We start from the raw sequence: 9,024 nt of genomic DNA, 5'->3' as shown, positions 1-9,024 counted from the left end.
TACAAGCTATCTAAGGATGGTACTATAGAACGCCACCTCAAGGTAGACCTAGTGGCGCCATCTCTTGGTCAGGCCGGAAACTTATCAATCCACCCTCGTATACTCCGATGATTTTCAGACCATTGAAAGGTTTTATTAAATAAATTTCTGGATGAGGGACAAGTCTGCCATGACATTTGAGAATGCAGGATCTTAAAAAAAATAAACAGGGGTTTTTTCATATCGTTGAAATTCTACACTGAAAAAAATGGTTTGGCTGGATTTCGTCTTTTTTCAGAAAATATAGCTATATTATCTAATTATCTAGCGGTTTTATCTAAATTTTGCGATCTTGAAGTATTCTAGATAAATTAGCTAGATAATTTCTAAATGGCAAATTTAGCTAAAACAGCTATAAATTCAGGTGACATAGCTATATTTTCTTAGAAGACAAAATCTAGCTAAGCGGCTAGCTGAGAAAATAATGTATAAATTGCTCAAGAAAAATCAAAACAAATTTTCTAAAGTCTTTTAAAGGAGTGGTCTACACAAATAATAATTTGAGCAGCTCTCAACACTTATCTCGATTTGCTCTTTTTATAGATCCTGCTACCCTAATTATGACGGTAGCAGTCAAGTCTGATAATCAGTCCCTTTTCTTATTCAGATTTAGATAATTAGTAGAAAATTATTTAATGCAAAGAAGGCCAAATAGAGTATATTGCTAAGATATTTAATATAGATAGTATTTTGGAGTGAAAAAATTCCGTAATGCTGCGAACAAATATTCAAATAGAGGGGAGAGGCGCCTCTATCTCCATCTCGATGTATGTAACACTGGTATTCTTACAATTATTTCGCCACAGAACTAAGAACCTATTTTTCATTAATTTGTAAGTATACAAATTTGTACTTTAGGTTAGACAAAATCACCCCGGTTGGAATTGTTTTTTTTTAATATGGGATATGCCCCCGCCCTTCTATCTTGTTCTGTTTTTTTCTTTTTTGCCATACATTATTTTTATTCTTTAAGTGAAATGTTTTATGCATCTCTTAATCAATTTTCAGTTGCTTAAACAAATTATATCTTTGTTTAAATAATTATGTTTTCCTACTAACTCAATGAAAGGTACTTTTTAAATTTAATCAAAGAAAGACTGATATTTTTACAAGCATTTACCAATTGTTTAAAAAATTTATTATTATTATTTGCTTGCCATTTTTTCTTAAAGAGAGGTAGAAAACTCTAGTTTTTTCACGTTGGTTAACTTTATCAATTATTATTAAATATCTACATCATTCAGATATTACTATCCAATTTTTTAGAAATTTTTATTAAGTTTAAATACATTTTTTTAAACAATTTTTTCAAATAAATGTTTAAAATTTATCTGTTCCTTTAATTAATGTTGAAATGTGTAATTGTTAAAAGCAATATTTCCAATCAAAACTGTTATACAAACGTTTAAACAATTTGTCAAAGATTAATTGTAAATTTTAATGGAAATGCTATAAAAAATACTATTTTTTCTAAATTTTGTTAAGGCTGTCCCAATTCGTTAAACATGTCAATATTGTTTGAATTCTTTAAGTGATTTACATTTTCTTAAACAATTTATTCACATTGGTAAAAATTACGACCAAAATTTCTGTTCTGAAATTATTTCGCTATTATTTTCCTTTAAATTAGCCCTGTAGACTAATGATTGTTGGTCTTCTGGAAACTGAAAATAATTTTTTTATCATATCTCAATCAAAAATTCGACTTACGATTATTGGTATAATGAAAAATTGTATGCATGACTTGCGAAATCGTTGCCTCGTGATCCGCGTCACGCATATAATATTTTTTTAATAATGTTTTTTTTCAATTCTTCATGATTAATATAAAAATTAGCTTAAGCAAATATGAATTATGTCAAGAATTTGTATAATATTTAAATATTTGAAGATAATCGATACACTTAGACAAATTGAAAAAAGAAAACCGATTTTATATTCATGTCTGTAAGAATGTTCAATTTATCTTTAATAAATAATTTGAACAATTCGAAAATGGCTAAAAAAATGTTTACTAATAATGAAAAATTACCACATGAAATACAGAAAAAAATAAATCTTAAACAGTTAATTCAGAAGAAATGGTTCAAACAGAAACATTTATTTCGACAAAAACAAGTTAATCAGATAATGGGGAAATATATTTGTTTTAAGTAGGCATTAATTAGCAATCGGTAAGTTTTTTATTAAGCAACAGTTATTCGAATTTTAACCAATTTTAACTGTCTAAAAAATTTAAAAATTGTTCAAAAATGCTTTAAAATTTTCACTTGTCCTATAAAAATATTTTAAAATAAGAGAAGGAAGAAACAGTCAATTTCAATTTTTGTGGCATTTTTGAGGCTCCATATAGGGTGAGGGGTGCAGGGTATATAAATTAAAATTTGTTTAGCAAGAATAATTCGTTGGAGGGTCCTCAACCAATTGTAATAATCTTCCACGAGCTAATTTTAAATTCAGAAATGTGAATCTCATTTTTTTTTAAATAAAAATGTTCCCTTATTTACCGATTAATTTTCTACCATTCGTCCGATAAAGTTCAGACTATTCTCAAAACGTAAAGCTAAGTTTTATCAGGAAATTAATTTGATACAACATTATAAAGTTCTGGAAATTTCCAATGTATATTTACACATTTTCTACTTTCGATGGTTTCTCAGTCCGTAAAGCCAATTAAAAATTAGCTTAAATTTACTTTAATGTTCGGTAACTTTTCTAAATTCATCAACCTTTGAAAACTTGTTCCTAAATAAACAGTGCAACAAATATCTTGAAAAATAATTTTAAAAACATATAACTGGAAGGTTGCGAAACTAAAGGTTCGATAGAAAGACGCATTTAAAGCTCCAGGCAAGAACTCAATATTTTCTTAAGAGTTTAAAGTGCGGGAATCCCACTCAACGTAAAAGGCTTTACTTTAAGATTTCTAAAATTGGAAACGCTGTATATTCGAGAGCAGGATACAAATTTTAAAACCTTTTATAAACAAGTCAAAATGTAATAATAACATTGTAAACGATTCAAGTATTTGTGTCATTCTTGACATTTTTATTGAAAAATCTTTGCATCTAAAATTAATTTAACAATTTTTGCAATATTTATTAAGGGACCATCCATAAACTACGTTGTCAATTTAAGGCCAGTTTTCATTCACCCCCCCCCCCAGTTGGCGACAGTAGTCTTCTTTGCCCCCCCCTCACGCTCCCGAAAATATCTTCGCTATTTTCTAAAAACCAATTTTACGCTTATTATGATTTTTTAAATAAAATTAATATAGAAACCATATTGAATTTAATATATGACGCTCCAAATTTCTGAAATTTCGAAACATCATGTATTGCAATTTCATAAAAATAGTTGAATTTTTAACCAAAAAACCTGTTCTGCCAAAGGAGATTAATTTTAAACCGAAGAAGAAGAATGTTTCCTATCAAAAATTGCAGCCAAACAGTTGCACTAACAACCAAAAAGTTGAACCATCAAAGTTGAGTTTTTAAAATAACTTAATCAAATTTGAACTTAGTTTCCAGTAAAATGAAATAACCTATTTTTTCACTTTATTCAATTATATTAATGATATTAGACTAAACATTATTTACTTTTGACTAACAGTTAATTAAATAAGGTATAGCTAAATTAAGCGTCTAAACGTTTTCTTTTCACTTAGTCATTCTCAACCAATTTAGATTTTAGGATGTATATACAATCAATCTCAAAAGTTGCCTATCTTTAAAGTGATTTATAAAATCGACAAGAACAGATCTACTATTAATTTCTTTCAATCTTGATGGAGGCTTCTAAGCTACTTCAGAAAATAATAATTTAGGTTTAAATTGTTCATTAGAAAGTAGTTATTTAAAGGTTTAGTTTTTTCTGTCTCTTTAGGGAAAAGTTACGATTTTTATTAAATCCTAATAATCAAGGTCTCATTTTATTCTTAGAAGGATTCTCTACAATTCCGTTTGGGTGATGTTACTTCAAATTTAAACTATGATTGTTTATAACAATAATAACTGTATGAATTCTAAGTTAATTTTTAAAAAATAAAAATGTAATAAAATCATTGTAAAGATAGACAGCTTTTGAGATCGATTTTACGTAATATAAATCCATAAAAAGAGAAAACTTTTATCTTGACGCTTTAAAACTAAATACAATTTTTCTTAAAGATTATTTACAGCAAAATAATATAAGCGTTTTCTTTTTCTTTTTGTTATTACTTGATAGCTTTTCTAGAAACAAGAATGTGTACTTTGAAAGAAATTAATCAAATTAATTTTTGAGCCAAACTTAAGCAATTATCTTTTATTTTAACTTAACATACCAAATCTTAGTAGAGAAAAATATGAATAAAATTTTACTACTGGAAAGATGTTAAATAGTCGCAATTAACTTTATGATTGGGATCAGAATAATATCTTTGATTTGCTGGCATTTTGGATAATTATTTAACGTTTAAATTTTGTTATATGTACTTGTTTTTAAAATATAATATTTAAAAAATTCAGCATACAGCTAAATACCTGCTTTTCTATCTAAAATATTAGCAAACTTGCATCCGGTTTCCTTGAAACCTTGTTGTTTGCAAAACATAAATTAATTTGTATAAATTTTTTAACAAATTATTCATTTCTTTTATAAAAATTCAATGTGTTGCTTTAAATAAGGACAGAATGTTTATTACAACACTCCAGAATACACAATTGACGATAAATAAAAAACACGTTAAATTACCTTTGGGAAACTTTACACGAAAATTGTTTACACGAAGAACATCTAAATTTGAAAATTTGTAAATTATTTTTTTTCTGGCACCGAGGCGTTTGGTTTGGATTTTAAAATAGCATTGATTCTGTTTCCCACTCAAAAACCATTTTAACTGTTGGTGCGACCATCATGACGAACTTTGCAGTTCTATAAATTGAGATGTTTATTTTCGCGGTAAAAGCAGATGGCGTTTAAATACGTGACCAGTTTACGATTATTAATTCGCACCCCTGAAACGACGTGCACTCATAATTCTATGACCATGGATCCCTAAAAATTACGGTTTTCCGGGCATTTCAAAAGCAATCCGAGATGTCTATGAAAATGGAAATCTGAAAAGATACTTTTAATCTTTTTTTAATTCTACGTTTTTCTAAAAAATGTTCTTTTATTTGTTAAGAATAGAATAAATTCTATAAAAACATATGATTTATAGGAATTCTTTCAAAATTTAACTTTTAAATTAATAAAATTAATGTAGGGATTAAAAATCAATGATAAGAGGGATTCAAAAATTCTGAATATTATAGGATTCTACAGTGTGTAACAAGTAGAATTTTGTAACTAATTTTTATAATCATTTTTTGTACCAAAAATAGAATCGTTAAATTTTAAGTTAAAAAAATTAATTTTCTAAATAAAACACTAATTTTCAATAAAGTAATTAAATTCTTAACCAAATAGTAAAATTTCCAATCAATGGAGATGAATACCGAATCAAAAATAAATAAGTAGACTTTCACGATTGCTCCCAGTAGGACCACGCGATGGTTATTTAACCCTTTTTTTAAATTATATGTGTATATATTTCTTTAACAAATTATTATTTCTCATAACTATTTTCTTCTATACTATTTCGAGGCAGTTGCGGTTTTCCCTTAAATTGTCCACTTTTTGTCAAATTTTCAATTAGTTTGGCAATAATAGTTGTAAGTTAAGAAAAATAATTGTTAAAACAATTAATTATTGTTCATAACTATCATCTCTTAGACAATTGCTAGGAAGATGTGGTTTTTACCACAAAATAACTTTTCTTTGGATTTTTAATTATGAACAAATAATAAATAAACAATATAAAGAATCATTTTTAAACAATTTCTTCCTCTTTTTTAAATATATTTTTTCGAAATAGAACAGATATTTGAAATATTCTTCAACTTTTCTATATACATAATATTTATTGTATATTTTCCTTGAAGTTGTTACTAAAAGCCTTTTTAAAAGTATTATTATTTATTATTTGGTCTAATTAAAAAGTCAGAGAAAAGCTAAAAATTTCAGAAAAACCCGCAAGTTTCTAGCATTACTCTAATTAATGATAGTTATAAACCAAAATAAATTGTTTACCAAATTATGTTTGTTAACTTGAATTAAGTATAATTAATATTATGTATGTATGTATTTAATTTCTCCCTTTTACGGGTTGGAGGGCCTCCGCTCCCTGTACATATATTTACAATTCCATCCTTAGTCTAACTTAACTACTACTTATATTCTACTATTTCGCAATACGTAGGATAAACAATAGTAAAAGTAGTGACATTAATTCCTAAAATGAGCGAGCTTCCAGGGCTTCTATTTCCTCTTACCATAAAAAAATGCATTTTCTACGATATTGAAAACAATTTTCGTTTTTTACTGTCCATTTTCAGGATCACCCGTTTGGCTCTACCCTACTCCCTTGCTTTCCCTAACTTCTTCAATTTCTTCATCCACATCACTCCCTGTCCACTACCATCCAAGATCCATCTTACACACTCATCAACGCTCAACTGTCCCTCTTGATCTCCTGTACATCTCTCTAATGCATGTACCCATGACTCCATTTCGTATCCACATACTCTGCATAAAGTCTCCTCTTCTTCCATCTAATATCTGCATGCTCTCACTCCTCTTCCATTCTAAACCGTCCAACCCTACTCCATTTTTCTTCCTTTTTTATTTTTTGCAGATATTCTTGTTCCGTCAACGCTTTGACCATCATATACCTCGAATCTATAATCTTTGTCCATCTCTCTTCTCCTTATTTAACCAATAGCTCTAACTCTATGTCCTGCCACTCCACAACCCCTTCTCGAATATTACACACCCTTCTCATTTTTCTCCTTTCTTCCTCCCATTTTGAATTTCCTACATTACCTCTCGCTTCATTGTTCCGAATTTCGCCGAAACATGCTTGTGCAATTCTACTACCCTCTCCCCTTTTTAGCTTCTCTTCAAACCTCCAGGCTCTCTTAATTTGTCTAGTAACCATATTTTCTCTTCCTAGCTCTTCTTTTAACATATATCCTGGGTAACTCCAGCTAACCCCCATTACCCATTTCAGAAATCGCTCATGCATGCTCTCTACTTTCCTATGTTCCTTCCATCCCCAGATCTCCACACCATAACATAACACCGCCCACACCAACGCATCAAACAACCGGACCCTCATTCTTCAATCGTTCTTGAACCTTCTCTTTCCTATACCCCATACTTGGCCCATTACTTTACTCTCACATTCAAATCTTTTCCTCACCTGCAGCTCGTTTCCCCATTCTGCTTGAAACCAAAAACCTAGGTAACAGAACTCCTCCACAGTTTTCACTTTTTGTCCGTTCATCTTCCAAACGTAATTTATTTTGCTCTTTCTATTTTTGAAAAATAGTCAGCTCTTTTTTTCCGACATGCTCTTCGAAGATTCTCATCATTAGGTTCATCCCCTTTCCATCATCTGCTAATAGAACTACATCGTCCGCGTATTCTAGAGAGTATAGTTTGCTATTATCCAAAACCGTTCCTCCTTTCCCTTCCTCCTTTAGCTTCTCCTCTAAGTCTGCCAGTAGGATACTAAATAGTAACTGACTCAACGGGCACCCTTGCCTTAGACCTCGGCCTGTTCAGAAGAACTACCCTTTTTTCTTTTCTATTTTCACCCTAATCCCGGTTTCAGTAAAAATTTCTTTATCCTCTCCACCAAATTTTCTTCTACACCCCTCTCTTTCATTGCCCGCCATAGCACTTTTCTGTTCACTGAGTCAAATGCTGCTTTGAAATCTACGAACAAAGCGACTAGTTTCCCTTTCATTCTCCCCAAATTTCTTTTAACTTCTGTTGAAAATTTTTGGTTAGAGTTGGATTTTTATATTTTTGGAATAGCTTTTACATGGGATTGTCGCGGTCTATCATCAGTCACGGAGGCATTTTATAATGGACTCAAGTGATCTGATGAGAGCAGTGTGCCCCGACATAATCGACAAAGCCTGGTTTTTACCCTATCATTGACGGACTGGGTTGCAGTCAAGTACATGATGGGGAGACCTACAGCTGAATGTGGGTTCCGAACTACCATAAACTCGGTCAAGGTACATAGAAAATTTTCCAGAGGTACCGGCTCAGGGATAGAACTCCAGACCTCTGAGGTGAAGTCCGAGTGTCTAACACTATCCATATATTATTATCATACTAAGTACAAAGTCAAAAGAAATTTGAAAAAAACTATAAGTTTCTAGCATTATTCTGATAAAATATTATTATAAACATTTATGCATTCTTTATACAATTAATAATTATAAATTTAACTGATAAAAATTAAAAACAAGTTGAAAAATTTGGCAAAAATCGCGTCTTTCTAAATCAATTCTATGAGAAAATTGCTAAAAACAATAATAAATGATTACAACAATTTATCTGAACATTTAATTATGAGTAAGAAGTTCACTTGTAGGGTTTTTTGACCTTATAAATTCGACTTATGGGGGTGATTAAAAAATAGTTGTTATTCATTTATATTATATATCTAATTTTGAAGAGAAAAGTTGAGTTTCAACTCAATTAGCTTCATATTGACGATTCTTAATAAAATTTTCAAAAACGTCTTTTTTTCTTTATGGGTTTCTTTCTTATACATTTTTTTTCTTTCTTTTTCTTCTTTACGTGTTTACTTCAAGGGGCTTGCGAAACCTCCAAACATTATTTTTAAAAAAAGCTCAATAGTTTTTTATAGATTTAATCAAATTTAGGGTCAATATGTATACAAATTAGAAAACATGAAATTTGGCCCATTATAATGATTATAATACAGTTTCATCGCTAAACTAATGAAATTGATAAAGACAATTTTGTTAAATAAATGAAAATCGAGACTGTCGTTTTAACTTATTTGGGAATATAAGCCACAGGATGAAAAATTGATTCCGAAATTATTATATTAATTAAAATATTATTAATATAATATAT

Source organism: Belonocnema kinseyi, chromosome 10 (genome assembly GCF_010883055.1).
Source record: "Belonocnema kinseyi isolate 2016_QV_RU_SX_M_011 chromosome 10, B_treatae_v1, whole genome shotgun sequence".
Classification (NCBI taxonomy): domain Eukaryota; kingdom Metazoa; phylum Arthropoda; class Insecta; order Hymenoptera; family Cynipidae; genus Belonocnema; species Belonocnema kinseyi.
The sequence above is the reverse complement of the archived record's forward strand: the minus strand, read 5'-3'. Positions refer to the sequence as shown.